Source organism: Macaca mulatta, chromosome 16, assembly GCF_049350105.2.
Source record: "Macaca mulatta isolate MMU2019108-1 chromosome 16, T2T-MMU8v2.0, whole genome shotgun sequence".
Taxonomy (NCBI): Eukaryota; Metazoa; Chordata; class Mammalia; order Primates; family Cercopithecidae; genus Macaca; species Macaca mulatta.
Window position 1 is genome coordinate 74312136 of NC_133421.1, and position 19998 is coordinate 74332133.

At 44.7% G+C, this 19998-nt stretch overlaps 1 protein-coding gene across 21 annotated transcripts in view; it reads right to left on the bottom strand.

The window, feature by feature from the left end:
- Nucleotides 1-19652, bottom strand: part of PECAM1 (platelet and endothelial cell adhesion molecule 1) — a 100715-nt gene extending 81063 nt beyond the window's left edge. For 5 of the 21 annotated variants that reach the window (XM_077972501.1, XM_077972508.1, XM_077972480.1 and 2 more), the window contains exon 1: nt 1836-2102. The gene's annotated coding sequence lies outside the window, so the exon portion shown is untranslated. Of the gene's footprint in view, nt 1-1835; nt 2104-19398 lie in introns of those variants that run through there. The other 16 variants (XM_077972482.1, XM_077972473.1, XM_077972491.1 and 13 more) reach the window with 10 other exon arrangements.
- Between the last annotated feature and the right edge of the window lie 346 nt (nt 19653-19998).

Below are 19998 nucleotides of genomic sequence, written 5' to 3' on the forward strand. Positions count from 1 at the left end.
CCTGCCGCAAGTGGGCTGTCACAGGAGACTGCTCACACTAAGAGACTCTGAGTTTCAGTTTTCTGCCGCCTAACATGGTGCTATCTGCCACTGCCTGTAAACCCATTTTTAACCCCCAGCTAGGGAAGCTGAAGGAAGAGGAACAGCAGGGCCACCAGCTCAGCCCGGTGGCTGCATTGTTCTCCCCTGACATTGTTCTCAGGCCGGCTCTGCTTACCCAGAAGGCCCTCGTGAGCCCTGGGGAATCCGATGAGATTGTTTTTCCCAAGACCGGGCTCTTCAGGTGTGAGCTGCAGTTCTTGGGCCACGTAGGTTACTGTGGCATTTCTGCAGCAGGAAAGAGGAAGGAACTTCTGATCTGTGCGGCAACGGCCATCAACAATGTGCACCCCCACCAGCCGGCAGCGCGAAGAGGAAAGGAGCTCAGTTTCCATAGTGATAAATCACCAGGCAGGGAGCCCGGAGGGAGCCGGCAATCAGACTGCTCCCTTCCCCTGGCTCCCTGCAAACGCATTCCCAACACCAGAGTCGGTTAGCGGCCTGGCGCCTCTCCAGACTGAGCCCCCAGAACCGCAGGCAGAGGAAGACAGAAGGGACTCTGCCAGATGGAAAACAAGTTCCCAGCTCCTCTTCAATGCGTCAGTAAAGCATGGAAGCCCAAGCAAATGCATCGGGGCCCAGGGCTGTGCCACAACTGGGTGGCCACACGCCACATGCGAAGCTCTCGATGCATGCCACCTACATGATTCCATTCCGTTCTCTTATATTACGCCCTCCACACGACTGTGTTCTATTAAATGAGCCCACAGCATAGGTGCTATTAGCCCTTTTATCACAGAAGAAGAAACAGGCCTTGCGAGGGAGAGAGATGCACCAGAGACAATTCACCAAGTTAACAATAGCTCCTGAAGGTCTCAATGCTCTCTTTTGAGATTCTTTCTCCTGCCAAAATCAGACCATTTTCCCCAAAAAAAACATTTGAGTTTTTTTGAAATGCTCTGGGAAGTCACTTATCCCAAACCTCATCAGCCACTCTTTATGCAGGCCACGGTCTCTTGCCTGTAACCCTTGCACATGCTGTTCCTTCTGCTTGAAATACTGTTCCCTGCTTCCTTGGTCAGCTTGTTTCATCCCTCCTTCCCAGTAGCTCAGATGCCTTGCTTTCTGGGCTCCCACAGAACTTACACCATATTGTGAAGCAACACAGAGTAATAGTAGGAGAAAAGGCTCTTCTAGGCCCAGACTAGCTGTGTGACCTCAGGGGATTTGCTTAACCTCTCTGAGCCTTGATTTCTTCATAGGCAAGATGGAGAGAATGCGAGCATCTGCCTCACAGTGTGTCTGTGAGGACTGGACATTAACATATGTAAAGCACTTAGAAAATGCTTGCCTGTGGTTAATGCTCTAGAAACATTAGTCACTAAAGAATTAAGTTCTTAAAGCAAGAGCCATCCTTCATGGATATCTCTAGATCTAAAGGTTTAGGACCTACTAGGTGTGGAGCAAATGTCACTCTGGATTCATGGGAGACTATTTTCCAGCTACCATTTAGGCAACAGGCACGGTGCTAGGCACCTTGACTCATAATATTTAATCTAGTTAAGGCATTCCAGGACTGGTCCCAGGTAGCCAAGGACCAGCATTTTGTCAGTGTAGCCTGCAGCATTCTTGAATGGCCCCTCTGATCGCGTGATATCCCCTCCAGACTTCCTGCCCTGCCCAGGCCTGAAAACAGTCCCCACACTCAGTGACAGGTGAGGAGGCCCTCAGCCTTGCCACAACAGGGGTTACCCATGTGGTCTGTAAACACCAAGAGATTTAAATAATGGACATACCTGTATCCCAGGGGCCACTCAGACGGCAAAAGACAAACCCCACCTTGGGCAGCCACTCTCCTCCATGGTTTCGCTTGAAAAAATGAAATGAAACTCTTCATACAAATACTCGGGTTTTAAACAAAGTTATGTAACAGCCAAGTCTCTCCACTTAAAAATACAGTCTTCTCCAAATCTATAGAGACAGGATGCCGACCAGAGGTTGCCTGGGACTTGGAGAGGGATTGGAGGACGATTGCCAGTGGGCTAGAGGGAACTTTTGGGGGTGAAGAAAATGTGCTCAGCTGGATTGTGGTGATGCTTGTACAACTCTGTCTTCACAAATTGTAGAGTTCCCGAATGTAGCCAATAAAAATACAGGATGCCTAGTTAAATTTCAGATATGCAACAAATATTATTTTTAATATAAGTATGTCTCAGATGGGACATGCTTGCATATTGCATGGGATATACTTACACTAAGAAGGCATTTGCTGGGCCGGGCGCAGTGGCTCACGCCTGTAATCCCAACACTTTGGGAGGCTGAGGCGGTTAGATCACCTGAGGTCAGGAGTTCGAGACCAGCCTGTCCATCATGGAGACACCCCATCTCTACTAAAAATACAAAATTAGCTGGGCGCGGTGGCACATGCCTGTAATCCCAGCTACTTGGGAGGCTGAGGCAGGAGAATTGCTTGAACCCGGGAGACAGATGTTGCAGTGGGCCGAGATCGCGCCATTGCACTGCACTCCAGCCTAGGTAACGAGAGCAAAACTCCATCTCAAAAAAAAAAAAAGAAAGAAAGAAAAAAGAAATCATTTGCTGTCACTTTTTTTTTTTTGAGTCAGAGTCTCACTCTGTTGCCCATGCTGGAATGCAGTGGCGCGATCTCGGCTCACTGCAGCCTCCGCCTCCCTGGTTCAAGCAATTCTCCTGCCTCAGTCTCCCAAGTAGTTGGAATTACAGGTACACAACACAACACCCAGCTAATTTTTGTATTTTTAGTAGGGGCGGGGTTTCACCACTTTGGCCAGGCTGGTCTTGAACTCCTGACCTCAAGTGATCTGCCTGCCTAGGCCTCCCAAAGTGCTGGGATTACAGGCGTGAGCCACTGCGCCCGGCCGATAGGAAATACATTCTAAACAGTCACGTTAGCTTTGTCTTCCCGGTGCCTACAGCCTGCAGAGGGCAAGACTCAAGGTCAGAAACATCACAGGACAGGCTGGGCACGGTGGCTCACGCCTGTAATCCCTGCACTTTGGGAGGCTGAGGCGGGCGGACCACCTGAGGTCAGGAGTTTGAGACCAGCCTGACCAACACGAAAAACCCTGTCTCTACCAAAAATACAAAATTAGCCAGGCGTGGTGGCACACGCCTGTAATCCCAGCTACTTGGGAGGCTGAGGCAGGAGAATTGCTTGAACCCAGGAGGCAGAGGTTGCAGTGAGCCGCGATTGCACCATTGCAGTCCAGCCTGGGTGACAGAGTAAGACTCCATCTCAAAACAAACAAGAACAACAAAAAGAAAGAAACACCACAGGACAAACCGGAGAGCTGGGAGTAGTCCTCTCCTTGTTGGATGCTCCAAATACTAAAAATCACCCACCTACTCTGTTTTTCTGCCCAGAAATTAGAGAAATATACAGACTCTCATTGGCTGAGTGGCCACTAAATGCTCTGTGCAGGCTAGATGAGGGGCTACAAAAATGAGTACAACACTTCCCTGCCCCTAAGGAGATGAATTACAAACCCACGACACACTCACCTCCCAACACAGTCATTCAAAGCAAGAGAGAAAGATGTCTCGGCCGGGCGCGGTGGCTCAAGCCTGTAATCCCAGCACTTTGGGAGGCCGAGACGGGCGGATCACGAGGTCAGGAGATCGAGACCATCCTGGCTAACACAGTGAAACCCCGTCTCTACTAAAAAATACAAAAAAATAGCCGGGCGAGGTGGCGGGCGCCTTTGGTCCCAGCTACTCGGGAGGCTGAGGCAGGAGAATGGCGTGAACCCGGGACGCGGAGCTTGCAGTGAGCTGAGATCCGGCCACTGCACTCCAGCCTGGGCGACAGAGCCAGACTCCGTCTCAAAAAAAAAAAAAAAAAAAAAAAAAAAGAAAGATGTCTCATTTTTCCCTTCTATGGGAGAGAAACTTCTTTGACCCTGTCCAATAAAACTAACATTCACATATATGTGGCGTTTGCTTTCAGAATTGCATTTTGTAATTAGTAAGAGAACACCACCTTTTTAGAATTAGCACAGTTCCACTTGTCCATAGTCAACACAAAGCTACTTGCTAGTAGATCTGACTCTCAGCTATCCAGATACGAAATTCTGACCAACTGGCAAAATTATAATAACTCATTCTTTAAATTCATCCCATCGGAGATGGAGTCTTGGAGACTGAATCAAATGTGCTGTTGGTGTAATTCAACTTTTTTCTTTGTGAATACTATTGTCCCTCGATATCCATGGGGGATTGTACCAGGACCCCCACAGATACCAAAATCTCAGGACGCTCAAGTCTTTTCTGTAAAATGGCATAGTGTTAGCATATAACCTAGATACACCCTTCTGTGTATTTAAAATCATCTCTAGATTACTTATGGCCAACTCTGGGTGTACTGCCTATGAGTTAGCTCTGCTCCATAAGGAGCAGTAAAAAAAAAAAATCATCTCTAGATTACTTATAAAACCACATAAGATGCTACACATCATTTAGTTTGCAACAGATTCAACATAGTACTCAGCACGTGGAAAATTCAAGTTTCAATTTTTGAAATGATGGAATTTTTTTCTGAATATTTTTGATCCGCAGTTGGTTGAATCCATGAATCTGGAACCCATGGATATAGACAGCTGTATCTGCAAAGGGGCTCTTTTTTTTTTTGAATAAGGAAGACTCAATCACATTCCACTCTATTCCTTCCACTTCCATGGTGCCATTCCAGTACTAGAGGATTTCACAAAAACTGCCCCATACCGTGGAGGCTTCAGCAACTGTAAACTTATAAGCCCAAGAATCCCATTGCTTAGCTCATCAATGATATGACCATGGTGATTTGGGCATTTCAAGCAGGAAGGAGAAGCATTCTCTCTCTCTCTCTTTTTTTTTTTTTTTAGACAGAGTCTTGCTCTGTCATCCAGGCTGGAGTGCAGTGGCGTGATCTCAGGCCACTGCAACCTCCACCTCCCGGGTTCAAGTAATTTTCCTGCCTCAGCCTGCTGAGTAGCTGGGATTACAGGCACCTGCCACCACACCTGGCTTATTTTTGTGTTTTTAGTAGAGACGGGGTTTTACCATGTTGGCCAGGCTGGTCTCAAACTCCTGACCTCAAGTGATCCACCCACCTTGGCCTCCCAAAGTGCTGGGATTACAGGCGTGAGTCACTGCGCCCAGCAGGGATGGAGTTTTATCATCCTAGCAAGGTTGTCCCTTATCTACTGAGGACTTTAATTAATCAAATATACATATAAATACAGATAGAAAAATCATTGACTACTTAGTCAATGCTATTTTGGATAAAATATTCCCAATAATGAGATTTATAAAATACAAATAATGAAGGGGCCAGGAGTGGTGGCTCATGCCTATAATCACAACACTTTGGGAGGCAGAGGCAGGAGGATCACATGAGCCCAGGAGTTTGAGACCAGCCTGGGCAGCATAGTGAGACTCCATCACTAAAACAAACAAACAACAAAACAAAACAAAACAAAATTAACTGGGCTTGGTGGTGCATGCCTATAGTCCCAGCTATTAGGGAGGCTGAGTTGGGAGGATGAGGCTCTGGAGTTCAAGGCTGTAGTGAGCCATGGTTGTGCCACTGCACTCTAGCCTGAGCAACAGAGTGAGACCCTGCCTTAAAACATAAAATAAATAAATACATAATAAAAATAATGGAGGGGTTGTTGATGGTGAAAAGGTAGGACTGCCAGCCTGCTCAGAATTATGGAACATTTTAAAGCAGCCGAAAACATTTTTCTCTGTGATAATCAAGGTATCAGGGGTGAATTTCTGCAGGACTTTTAACAAGCACCTCATTTGGTTTACCCTCTATAGGCTTGAAATAGTAGGGTATTTCTGAAGGGAACTTCGACTTGTTTCTTGTTTGTTTTTTTGCTTGTTTGTTTGTCTTGCTTGTTTGTTTGTTTGAGACAGGGTCTTGCTCTGTAGCCCAGGCTAGAGTGCAGTGGTGTGATCTCGGCTCACTGTAACCGCCATCTCCCAGACTCAGGTGATCCTCCCACCTCAGCCTCCTGAGTAGCTGAGACTACAGGTGCGCACCACCACACCTGGCTAATATTTTGTATTTATGTAGAGACAAGGTCTCACTGTATTGCTCAGGCTAGTCTTGAATTCCTGGGCTCACACGATCCTCCCACACTGGCCTCCTAAAGTGCTGGGATTACAGGAGTGAGCCGCTGTGCCTGGCCTCAACTTTTTTTTTTCTTTAATTTCAAGTGACTCAAAAGAAAAACAAGGAAAAAATAAAGTGTTAAGGCATAAGCAGTTAATGGCCAGTTCCTGCCCCCTTTCGAAATTACAGACACTTGACAATGACGCCATCTAGTGGAATATTAGCAAGTCAGACGTAAACTCATCTATTTGTAATTTATCAGTCGCAGCTTCTCCTAAATGCTTTTCTTTTCTTTCTTTCTTTCTTTCTTTCTTTCTTTATTTATTTATTTTTATTTTTATTTTTTTTTGAGACGGAGCAACCTCTACCTCCTGGTTTCAAGTGATTCTCGTGCTTCAACCTCCTGAGTAGCTGGGATTACAGGTGTGCACCACTATGCCTGGCTAATTTTTTGTAGTTTTAGTAGGGACGGGGTTTTACCATGTTGCCCAGGCTGGTCTCAAACTCCCGGCCTCAAGTCTATCCACCCGCCTTGGCTTCCCAAAGTGCTGGGATTACAGGTGAGAGCCACTGCACCTGGCCACCCTAAACACTTTTAAAATAGTTTTGGACACTCTCATTGCTTATTTCACTTTTACATTGTTATTTCTAATACAGACATACTATTGATGTTAAAAAGTATATAAAATGTGTAATACAGAAATAGTACATTGAAAATATATAAAATAGGCCAGGTATGGTGTCTCATGCCTGGAATCCCAGCACTCTGGGAGGCCAAGGAGGAAGGGTCACTTGAGTTCAGGAGACCGGCCTGCGCAACATGGCAATACCTTGTCTCCACAAATAAAAAAAATTAGCCAGGTGTGATGAAGCATGCCTGCAGTCCCAGCTACTGGGGAGGCTGAGGCAGCAGGATCACTTGAGCCCCAGAGGTCGAGGCTGCAGTGCTCACTGCAAGTTTTTTTGCCCAAAATAACTTGAGTTTCAGCCCAAACGCCATTCCCATTGAGTAGTAAGCAACTTTGAGCAAATATCTCAGCTTCTCCCTCTGTAAATTCCAACAGTAAGGCTCTTCTAGCACTATGTACAAACAAGTATTTCAGCCTTCCTACAAAGAGACAGACTACCTTTATAGTTACAGTTTCTTTTCTTTTCTTTTTTTTTTTTAGATGGGGTCTTGTTCTGTTGCCCAGGCTGCAGTGCAGTGGTGTGATCACGACTCACTACAGCCTTGAGCTCCCGGGCTCAGGCACTCCTCCTGCCTCAGCCTCCCCAGTAGCTGGGAGCACAAGCACGCCCCACCACATCTGACTAGTTTTTAAATTATTTGTAGAGATGAGGTCTTGCCATGTTGACCAGGCTGGGTTTTTTCGTGTTTGAAATAGAACACGTCACAGGGTCATCATGAGGATGGAGTCAGCTGGCCATCTAATGAACTGACGTTTAACCAGGAGTACTCAGTAAGTGCTAGATTCTTCTCTTTGGAACATGAAAGACCAGAGGAGAGCCCAGCAAACTCACAGAAGCAGGAAAGACCATTCACAGGATGTTGTTCCTGGGTGCTGATGCCCCACAATTGGGAGGTCACCAGTCCACTCCTGGGATGGCCACCAAAACTCACTTATTCACAGCTGTGGACTGTCAGAGCAAGAATCAGGAGAAATAGATGGGTTTCGTTTGACCTGCTAATCTTCCACTAGATGGCGTCATTGTCAAGTGTCTGTAATTTCAAATGAGCTAGGCAAGGAACTGATTGCCCATTAACTGTTTATGCCTTAACACTTTATTTGTATTTGTCCTTGTTTTTCTTTTGAGTCACTTGAAATTAAAGAAAAAAATGTTGAGGCCAGGCACAGCGGCTTACTCCTGTAATCCCAGCACTTTGGGAGGCCAGTGTGAGAGGATCACGTGAGCCCAGGAATTCAAGACTAGCCTGAGCAATACAGTGAGACCTGTCTCTACGTAAATACAAAAAATTAGCCAGGTGTGGTGGTGCGCACCTGTAGTCTCAGCTACTCAGGAGGGTGAGGTGGGAGGATCACCTGAGCCTGGGAGATGGAGGTTACAGTGAGCCGAGATCACACCATTGCACTCTAGCCTGGGCTACAGAGCAAGACCCCGTCTCAAACAAACAAACGAGCAAAACAAACAAACAAGAAACAAGTTCACCCAGGTCAGCTGGTGTAGTCTTCCCAGAATCCTCAGCAACCCCTTCCCTGAGGGAGATCTGGGAGTCTCCTGGCATCACTTTGGGACCCAGGGAGTACAGCATTCTCCCAGGTGGCAGCCCAGGCCATTCTGGATACAAGACAGCAAAACAGCAAGACAGAGTCACCAGAGCCTCTACTAGTTCCCTGCCCCTACAAGGAATCCCAAAGCCTCCCTTCTTTCCTTGTGCTCAGCCTGTGGTAAACACCCAGATTTTCTGGAATCATCTTCTCTCCATTAACAAAATCTTGACAAATCATCTCTTAGGATAGGTCACTTCTGCAGGCAGCTAAGGGCCTACCCAGATCCTTACTGACTTTGGTTCAGCTAGGCATGGTGGTGCATGCCTGTAATCCCAGCACTTTAGGAGGCCGAGGCGGGTGGATCCCCTGAGGTCAGAAGTTTGAGAACAGCCTAGCCAACATGGCGAAACCCCGCTCTACTAAAAATACAAAAATTAGCTGGGCATGGTGGTGCATGCCTGTAATCCCAGCTACTAGGGGGGCTGACGTAAGAGGATAGCTTGAGCCTGGGAGACAGAGGTTGCAGTGAGCTGAGACTGTGCCACTGCACTCTAACCTGGGCAACAGAGCGAGACTCCATCTCAAAACACACACACACACACACACACACACACACACACACACAATCCATGGTTAAGTCATAATCTTAGTTAAGTCTTACTTGTTTCACCTGGGAGGTTACCTTTGGTAAAGTCCGAAAGCCAGGAATATCAGCTGTTTGTCCTGGCTAGAGTGGTAATAAGAGATTTGGTTAAAAGTCAGGCTCTGCTCTGTTTTGCATTGTGTTACCTGATTTTTTTTTTTTTTTTTTTTTTTTTACTTTTAGGGTATCAGAAATTACATTATGAGAGAGCTTTTAGCCTTAATGTGTAATAGCTAGGTAGGAAATATACTTCAAGAGATGGCTAATGGCAGTTATGGGGGAATACTCGGTTCTTTGCATGTTTGGATCAGAGAACCATGCTCTTGACCACCTAGAAGGTATGGAAACATATCTATCCCCTCACCCCCTGAGAGATAAGACTCCTATAAGGGATAGCCGGATTCCCTTTATTTAGGGATCCAAGCCTGCTTATTAGTCCCTGGAAACTGCATACTTTCCTCGCCCTGTTCCTTAAAAGGCTCCACCCTAAAGCCAGTAATTAACTTAAGTCCTTTTTTTTTGTTTTGAGACAGAGTCTTGCTCTGTCGCCCAGGCTGGAGTGCAATGGCACGATTTCGGCTCACTGCAACCTCTGCCTCCCAGCCTCAAGTGATTCTCCTGCCTCAGCCTCCAGAGTAGTACAGGTGTGTGCCACCACATCTGGCTAACTTTTGTATTTTTACAAAATTAGAGATAGGGTTTTGACATGTTGGCCAGGCTGGTTTCAAATTCTTGACCTCAGGTGATCTGCCCACCTCAACCTCCCAAAATGCTGGGATTACAGGCGTGAGCCACCGCACCCAGCCTTAACTTACGACTTTAAAGAACTCTCCATGTGTAAGATTTTCCTGGCCATCTTGAAACCGCCTTTGCAAAATGACTGAGACAGTGAAAAAAATCTAAATTAATCAACTCCATTTATTTTGCTTCTAACCTCCAAGCTGTCCTTGTCCATTCCTGGACGGGCTGAACTAACTTTGGGAGAAACTTAGTTTATAGTTTAAAATAAAGACAAGCTGGGTGCGGTGGTGGCTGGGTGAGGTGGCTCAGGCCTGTAATCCCAGCACTTTGGGAGGCTGAATCAAGTGGATCACCTGAGGTTAGGAGTTTGAGACCAGCCTGACCAATATGGTGAAACCCTGTCTCTACTAAAAATACAAAACTTAGATGGGTGTAATGATGGGCACCTGTAGGCCCAGCTACTCGGGAGGCTGACACAAGACAATTGCTTGAACCTGGGAGGTGGAGGTTGCAGTGAACTGAGATCCCACCACTGCACTCCAGCCTGGGCAACAGAGTGAAGGCCCCATCTCAAAAACAAACAAACAGAGGCATTAACAGCCCTTTCCCAAAGCAGACCTCTTTCTTACCTGGGGACTAGATTGCCTTTGTAGGACTAACATTAGCCACAAGATTAGAAATTATGGTTTAAGAGTCATGCAACTGGAAGCTGCAAGATTCTGATCCTCCCTAAACTGCTGCTAAGATCAGTGCCTGAGATATTTTGCAGACCCTGCTCTTGATGGATCAGCTGGCACCACCCAGGTGGATAAACTGACTCATCTGATCTTGTGGTCTCCACCCAGGAACTCAGTTCAAGAAGACAACTTCTACTCCCTGCGGATTTCATTCCTGACCAATCAGTACTCCTGGCTTCCTGGCTTCCCCCCACCCACCAAGTTGCCCTTAAAAACTCTGCTCCCTGAATGCTTGGGGAGACTGATTTGAGTAACAATAAAACTCCAGTCTCCTGCAAAGCCGGCCCTGTGTGAATTGCTCTTTCTCTATTGCAATTCTCCTCTCTTAATAAATCAGTCTGTCTAGCCAGTGGGCAAGGTGAACCCATTGAGCTGTTACAGTCTCTTTTTTTTCTTTTTTTTGAGACGGAGTCTTGCTCTGTTGCCCAGGCTGGAGTTCAGTGGCGCGATCTCGGCTCACTGCAAGCTCCACATCCTGGGTTCACCCCATTCTCCTGCCTCAGCCTCCTGAGTAGCTGGGACTACAGGCGCCTGCCACCACGCCTGGCTAACTTTTTGTATTTTTTTTTTTTTTAATAGAGATGGGGTTTCACCATGTTAGCCAGGATGGTCTCCATCTCCTGACCTCGTGATCTGCCTGCCTCAGCCTCCCAAAGTGCTGGGATTACAGGTATGAGCCGCCGCGCCTAGCCGAGCTGTTGCAGTCTTAACTTCAGTTATTCACACCCTTTTCCTTGGTTTGAGTAAAATATAGATTTGTTATTGGAAAGGGGTCTCAATCTAGACCTCAAGAGAGGGTTCGTGGATCTCACACGAGGTAATTCAAGGTGAGTCCACAGAGTAAAGTGAAAGCAAGTTTTTATTAGAAAAGTAAAGAAACAAAACAATGGCTACTCCATAGGCAGAGCAGCCCCCAGGGCTGCTGGTTGGTTATTTTTGGATATTTCTTAAATATATGCTAAACAAAGGATGGATTATTCATGAGCTTTCTGGGAAAGGGGCAAGGAATTCCTGGAACTGATGATTTCTCTTCCTTATGGACCGTATAGGTCAACTTCCAGACATTGCCATGCCATTTGTAAGCTCTCATGGCACTGGTGGGAATGTCTTTTAGCATGCTAATGTATTATAATTAGCATATAATGAGCAGCAAGGACAGCCAGAGGCAACTTTCCTTGCCATCTTGATTTTGGTGGGTTTTGGCAGCTTCTTACTGCATCCTGTTTTATCAGCTGGGTCTTTGTGACCTGTATCTTGTGCTGATCTTTTGTCCTGTGACTAAGAATGTCTAATCTGGGAGTGCAGCCAAGCAGGTCTCAGCCTCATTCTACATAGCCCCTATTCAAGAGGGAGTTGCTCTGGTTCGAATGCCTCTGAAACATTTGCTAAATGCTTTTTTTTTTTTTGAGACGGAGTTTCTTGTTGCCCAGGCTGGAGTACAATGGCACAATCTCGGCTCACTGCAACCTCCACCTCCCGAATTCAAGCGATTCTCCTGCCTCAGCCTCCCAAGTAGCTAGAATTACAGGCATGCACCACCACGCCCGGCTAATTTTTTGTATTTTCAGTAGAGATGAGGTTTCTCCACGTTGGTCAGGCTGATCTCAAACTCCCGACCTCAGGTGATCCGCCCACCTTGGCCTCCCAAAGTGCTGGGATTACAAGCGTGAGCTAACGCGCCCAGCCTTGCTAAATGCTTTAATATCATAAACTGCTTTAACTTTTTCTTTTTCTTTTTTTTGAGACTGGAGTCTCGCTCTGTCACCCAGGCTGGAGTGCAGTGGCTCTATCTCGGCTCACTGCAGCCTCCACTTCCTGGGTTCAAGCGATTCTCCTGCCTCAGCCTCCCAAGTAGCTGGAACTACAGGTATGTGCCACTACGCCTGGCTAATTTTTGTATTTTTTTAGTAAACTCAGGGTTTCACCATGTTGGCCAGGACGTTTCTTTAATTTGATAATTGTTCAACTTACCTGCTTTGGAGCCATTCGATTCTAAATAAGCCCTATTAGTTTCTAGACAATGCGTAACCTCCTAGGAATGCAGCCCAGCAGGTCTCAGCCTCACTTTACCCAGCTCCTACTCAAGATGGAGTCATTCTTGTTCCAATGCCTCTGACACACTCCCTCTCCCTTTTACAAGGGGACTTTTCATCCTAAGTGTTGTAGAGCGATGAGGATCCATCCTCTGTAATTTCTTTAGGAGAAATACGGGTGATGGCATTCCTGCATAACTATTAGGTTATCTTATATTCAGGATAGAGAGGAGCTTAATCAGAGAGCGTCGGTATGGTCAGGGCCATTCATAACTCTGAGTTCTGACAAAAGGTGATATTTAGAAGATTAATAAGTGTTCAATTTAAGAAATTATCCAAAGTAAACTAAATAAGGAGGCTTTCCATCAATTAGACAACTGTGTTGGAACCAAGCTGATATGGAGTGGCTAGCCAATTCCATCTGCGCCCAGAATTAGATATTGATCCAGATTTTTATGTTACTCATTCCTCTCTTTTTCTGAGCAGCAGCCAGAAATCGCTGGTTGGTTCACAGGAATAAGCAGGGTCAGTTTAAATTGCAGAAAAAACTAAGAAGATTTTTTGGCTTTTGATTAGTTCAGTCTATGCAGTTAGTTCCTGTTTTGCTGAATGCTTATAGACTCATTAGTTTTCCAACAGAGTCTTGGAAGTTCTTTCCTCTCCATTTTAACGGCACACTTTCCAAAGTTATCATAAACTTGCATTTAAGAGTACTTGTCAGAGTTCTATAGCTGATTATAAACCACCTTTTGAAGAGGATCAAAACAAGATAATTGTCTGTAGATGATGTGAAAGGAAAATAAATCTTGGGACTCTGAAATCACTAAGCAAAATGGAAAAGTCATGCTGGGAACTGCATCAGGCAAACCTGCCTCCCATTTTTAAATAAGATAGCTACAAAGATTAAAAAAAAAAAGAAAGAGCCATCTACCTCCCTTACAATTTGCCTACAAGTAAATTCCTTGGGGGTCTCAAGATCTTTACCTTAGAACCGTTCTGTTGAATTTCACCCTGGCAGTGTAAATTGATAGCTTATTTTCACAGGTGCAGGACAAAGAATAGAACTCAGTCATCCCTCTGCTCACCTGAGACAAATGCATATCTGATTGCTTCCTCTGCCCTACTGTTTACATTATCATATGTAAAAATGCAGATTCACTGAGTCAGACAATGGCATAAGTAACTATTCATCTACTCCCCTGCCTTATGTAAACTGTGTATTCAGTGAAAGGCTCAGCAAAGACTCAGAAAGATGCAACCATTTCTCTTATCTACCCAGACATTTTAAAAATTTCCTCCTCTTCCCCCAATATCCATCCTTCCCCTTTTAAATATTGAAGCCCTCAAAATCTTCGGCGAATGGCACAGTCTCCTGGGCACATGTCCTTAACCTTGAAAATAAACTTTCTAAATTGATTGAGACCTGTCTCAGATACTTTTAGTTAACAATGACAAAAAGTCTTAGGGCAGCCATGGTTAAAGACACAATTGACTAGAAATTTTGGTTATTTCTGTGGCATGCAACAATTTTACATAACAGTTATGATTACTGATAGCATACTGATAACACGTCATGTCAGAATTACAGGAGGTTCCCATAATTTTGGAGCATAAAATCAACAACACATTCATACAAATAAAATCCAAAGAAAGCCAAACACTGTTTTATATTTGACAATGCTTCCTGTATGATTTTAGTATACCAAATAGGCCAAACATTTCATTTTGAACTTATGGAACTTAACATCTAAAATGATTAATCAGGTCAGAAAAAGACATCATTTAGAATTTGATTTTGGAAAGTTTGTCAAATATCAAACATTTAAAACACTTGATATTATAAAATAAAATCCCAGGTCACCAAAAGTCATTTATTTAGTCAAATTGATAACTCAAAGGTTTTTAAAAGGCAAAAAACCTTTACTCATTCATAGCAGGAAAACAGCTTTCCAAACAATGTCTCTTTTTCCTCCCTTCTTTTTCCTGTAACAAAATTTAAAAGCGAACAAAAATCTTTCATTGTCTTTTAATATTATGTGAAAATGTTGTTCAAGAAAGAAAGCCAAATTTCACTTTTGCATTAACGTACTATTAATGTCAAACCCAATTCTTTTTTTTTTTTTTTTTTTTTTTTTTTTTTTTTTTTTTTTTTGAGACGGAGTCTCGCTCTGTCGCCCAGGCTGGAGTGCAGTGGCGCGATCTCGGCTCACTGCAAGCTCCGCCTCCCGGGTTCACGCCATTCTCCTGCCTCAGCCTCCCGAGTAGCTGGGACTACAGGCGCCCACAACCGCGCCCGGCTAATTTTTTGTATTTTTAGTAGAGACGGGGTTTCACCGTGGTCTCGATCTCCTGACCTTGTGATCCGCCCGCCTCGGCCTCCCAAAGTGCTGGGATTACAGGCGTGAGCCACCGCGCCCGGCCTCAAACCCAATTCTTAATAAAACCTTACAGACAAATCTATACAATCTCAATGATTCACCATCAGGTAAGATTCTCATAAACCTTTTACAAGATTTTTGCTTTCTCTATTTTTTTTTTAAAAAAAGAACAGATCAATGTTCCAAGGAAAACTGTTGTGCTTTTATTTCAGTGTTTCATTTATTGAAAAAACTGAATAATACCCCCTTTAACTTTAGCCAATATGTTCACACATAGAATTTCTTTTATGAGATTAACCTTTCACAACCGTCTACAACTTGCTCAAACCTCAGCTTTATCCTATTTAAATTTTACAGTCCTTTTTTTTTTTTTTTCCTCCGTTTTTCTTTTTGAGACAGAATTGCTTCGTTGCCCAGGCTGGAGTGCAGTGGTATGATCTAGGCTCACTGCAAACTCTGTATCCTGGATTCAAGAGATTTTCGTGCCTTAGCCTCGCGAGTAGCTGGGATTATAGGCCTGCACCACCACGCTTGGCTAAGTTTTGTATTTTTAGTAGAGACATGGTTTTGCCATATTGCCCAGTCTGGTCTTGAACTCCTGGACTCAAATGGTCAAGTAACCTGCCTCAGCCTCTCAAAGTGTTGGGATGTATAGGTGTGAGCCACTGCGCCCAGCCAAAACAATCTTTTAACCCTCCAAACCAGGCCAAAAAATCCACATTCCCATGCCTTCGTGTAATCTTTTACCAAAAACATTGTACTTTTCTTACACACCTTGTATGCATATGTCCCAGTGTTAAGTCTTAGCAACTTTTATTTTTGGTGAAAAACTTGGCAAGTACCAGGTGTGGAGCCTAGGACAGTAGGCAGTAGTGCAGATAAGGTCTAACTCTTTCCAGCATGGCTAAGGGGCATGGCTACCCTCACATATCCCCAGGCCTTCCCTAGACTCTAATGGTTCCAAAAGTCATAGAAGCAGTTTGTGTAGTTTAGTATACACAATATCTGACCTGCCTAACTTAGACCAAATGTTTAAATTTTGAAGACATTTTTTGTTTTACCAATAATCTTTAAAACTATCTATCTCCCAAAGATTATTTAAGTCATGTGAACTAAAAGGCATTAAAGTTTCTACTTTTCTGAGAAATACTTAAGTGCTTATTTTTCTTTAAACAAATTAACTAGAGATCTTTTATATAAACATTATACACACAACACATATAAATACGCACACAGAAGAAGAGCTTTTTTTTTTTTTTTTTTTTTTTTTTTTTAAGACGGGTCTCTAGGCTGGAGTGTAGTACCATGATCTTGGCTCACTACAGCCTCGACCTCCCAGGATCAAGCAGTTCTCGTACCTCAGCTTCCCGAGTAGCTGGGATTACAGGCACCCGCCACCAGGCCCGGCTAATTGTATTTTTAGTAGAGATGGGGTTTTACCATGTTGCCCAGGCTGGTCTCGAACTCCTGTCCTCAGGCGATCCACCCCTCTCAGCCTCCCAAAGTGCTGGGATTGTAGGCGTGAGCCACTTGGCCCAGTTTTTAAGTTTCTTAACTGGATTACTAGCTTCAGGTTGGAGCCCTTTGAGGAACAGGGTCAGGAAAGCATGCAACTTCCAAGAAGATGACTCTGATCCAAACATGGAAAGAGCCGAGTATCCCCCATTGCTGCCATTAGCCATCCCTAAACGTATATTTCCCACCAAGTTATTACATACCAATACTAAAAGCTCTCTCATAATGCAAAGTCATTTCTGATACCCCCAAAAGTCAAAAACATCAAGTAATGCAATGCACAACAGAGCAGAGCCTTAGATCTTGAGAGGGATCTCTCCGCTTTCAACTTCTGGGATTCCATAAGGAAAACAGGTTTTTCCCAAAACGGGGTCTGTCTCAGGCTCTTAGAAATTATCTCAGGTCCTCTCATGTGGGCATCAAGAGTGACAAGAAGACAAAATGGGGGAAAACGATTCAGTTGACTGAGAAGAAAAAACTTTTTTTAAAGAAATACTTGATTTAAGAAGAGAAAGAAACTGTAAAGGCCTTTTAAATAGATGCATAGCTTTGGCTGAGCGAGGTGGCTCAGGCCTGTAATCCCAGCACTCTGGGAGCTGGAGGCAGGTGGATCACTTGAGGTCAGGAGTTCGAGACCAACCTGGTCAACACAGTGAAACCCCGTCTCTACTAAAAATACAAAAATCAGCCGGGCATGGTGGCAGATGCCTGTAATCCCAGCTGAGGCAGGAGAATTGCTTGAATCCAAGAGGTAGAGGTTGCAGTGAGCAGAGATCTTGCCACTACACTCCAGTCTAGGCAACAGAGGGAGATGTCATCTCAAATAATAAGTAGATAGATAGATAGATAGATGGATGGATGGATAGATAGATAGATAGATAGATAGATAGATAGACAGACAGACAGACAGACAGACAGATGCATAGCTTGAATATCCACTTTTAATTAAGCTGAGTTTTAACCAAGTCTCTTATTACCAGACTCTAGCCAGGACAAACAAACAGTATTTCTGGCTTTTGAACTTTACCAACGGTAATCTCCTAGGTGAAACCAATGAGACTTAACTAAAGTTATGACTTAATCATGGGCATAGGAGGTATTTTCAAAGAGGTGGTGAGCGTTTTTTATAAGATCTGGAATCTCCAAAGGTAGCTCTAAGAAAGGAAAATTCAAGACTGGAAATCTGATGGGCCAGCTTGAATAGTGGGCTTATAGGGGTCCCAAGTCCACATTCTATCCTGTGGTACCCCTCTCTTCATGACGGAGCAACACAGAAAGACAAATTCATGACACAAGGTACACCAGATTCACTACAGCCTAAGACTAGCCTCACAAATAATTTTTCCTATTAATCAAAACCTTGCAGAGGAAACAGTATTTTTTTTAACCATTTATTCAACCAGTTTGCACACAGAGAGAGGCCAGAAGCTTGACTGGTAAGAATTTTTTTTTTTTTTTTTTTTTTTTAAGACAGGGTATCTCTCTGTCACCTAGGCTGGGGTGCAGTGGCAAGATCTCTGCCCACTGCAACCTCCACCTCCCTAGTTCAAGTGATCCTTCCACCTCAGCCCTCCAAATAGCTGGGACTACAGGCGTGTACCACCACACCCAACTAATTTTTGTAGTTCTTTTTGTAGAGATGGGGGTTTCACTATGTTGCCCAGGCTGGTCTCAAACTCCCAATCTCAGGTGATCCTCCCACCTCAGCCTCCCAAAGTGCTGGGATTACAGGTGTGAGTCACTGCACCTGGTCTCTGACTGGTAAGAAATCCTTCCCCTTTTGCCAGTATGCCAAGTTTCTCGGTTCCCTTTCTCTGTGTGACTTTGGTGGCCCTGCTTGCTGTGCCATAGCTATGGGGGCCAAGCCATGTGACAAAAGAAAATCATCTTTTTCTGTTTCACGGAACCATAAGCAAAAGCCTCTCAATTTTGCAAGATGCTGCCCAAGAGGCTGCATGGAGAAATCAAATTAACATTTTTCATTCTGGCTGGAGCAAAATACATGTGACAAAACATAGACACTAGCCACCCCGCTGAGCACCCAATATCAACCTGGCAAGGCTCAAACTTGCCCCTGTTGGCCCCTGTCATCTTTGATCTACTCAAAGTGGGGTGGAAGGATCTCCAAACCAGGAGTTTCAACATGTGGTCTCTGAGCAAGACAGAAGAGTGGTCAGTCACCCTGTGTGACAGAAAAGATAGAAAAGGGAAAGGAAAGGAAGACAGAGAGAGGAAAGTGGAAGGAGTAAAGCATTGCCTGTGGCAGAGAAGGGGAGATGAGAAGCACCGGGAAGCCATAGAAAGACCCACCATCAAAGCAACACTGAAACAAAAGTTCAGGTGACTGCTTGTCAGTAACGAAGGGATCTTTTCCAGGAGTCCCATCAGATCTCAATTTTCCCCTTTGATGGAGGGAAAAAACCCCGCAGTCATCAGCAAAGAACGCAAGGTGGATTAATCCAAAGAGAATAGCTTTTAGCATCCCATAGTGCCAAATCCTTTTTTTTTTTTTTTTTTTTTGAGACAGTCTCGTTCTGTTGCCCAGGCTGGAGTACAGTAGCACTATCTCGGCTCACTGCAACCTCCATCCCCCAGGTTCAAGTGATTCTCCTACCTCAGCCTCCTCAGTAGCTAGGATTACAGGTGCACACCACCATGCCTGGCTAATGTTTGTATTTTTAGTAGAGACGGGGTTTCACGATGTTGGCTAGGCTGGTCTCGAACTCCTGACCTCAAGTGATCTACCTGCCTCAGCCTCCCAAAGTGCTGGGATTACAGACATGAGCCACTGCGCCTGGCCACTAGATCCATTTTTAACTAAGAGGGGCCTTACTGAGGGGGACCTCTAACCCCCTATGTCTTGGGGGGGAATCTAACCCTTTGAAGTTGGGCTTCTAACCCAAATTTTTGTCCCTTAATCGAGATAAAATGTACCCGCTACTTACCCAAAGTCGGTCAATTAGTGCTGCACAGATGATTATCCTTTGGGCCAAGGGTCTCTCTGGTAATGTCTTTTTTGGTTTGCCAGGAAGATGTTCCTGGAAAAGGGTCCCGATACAGACCCCAAGAGAGGGTTCTTGGATTTCACACAAGCAAGAATTCAGGATGTGTCCACAGAGTACAGTGAAGACACGTTTATTAGAGAAGTAAAGAAACAGAAGAATGGTTACTCAAGAGGCATAGCAGCCCCGAGCGCTGCTGTTGGCTGTTTTTCTGGTTATGTCCTGATCGTATGCTAAACAACGGGTGGATTATTCATGAGTTTTCTGGGAAGGGGAAGGAAATCTTGAAACTGAGGCAGTCCATATAACTTTCAGACGTTGCCATGGTATTGTAAACTATCATGGCACTGGTGGGAGTGTCTTTTAGCATGCTAATCCATTATAGTTAGCATATAATGAGCAATGAAGACATTCCAGAGGTCACTTGTCATCTCGGTTTTGGCATGTTTTGACTGGTTTCTTTTTTTTTTTTTTTTTTTTGAGACGGAGTCTCGCTCTGTCGCCCAGGCTGGAGTGCAGTGGCCGGATCTCAGCTCACTGCAA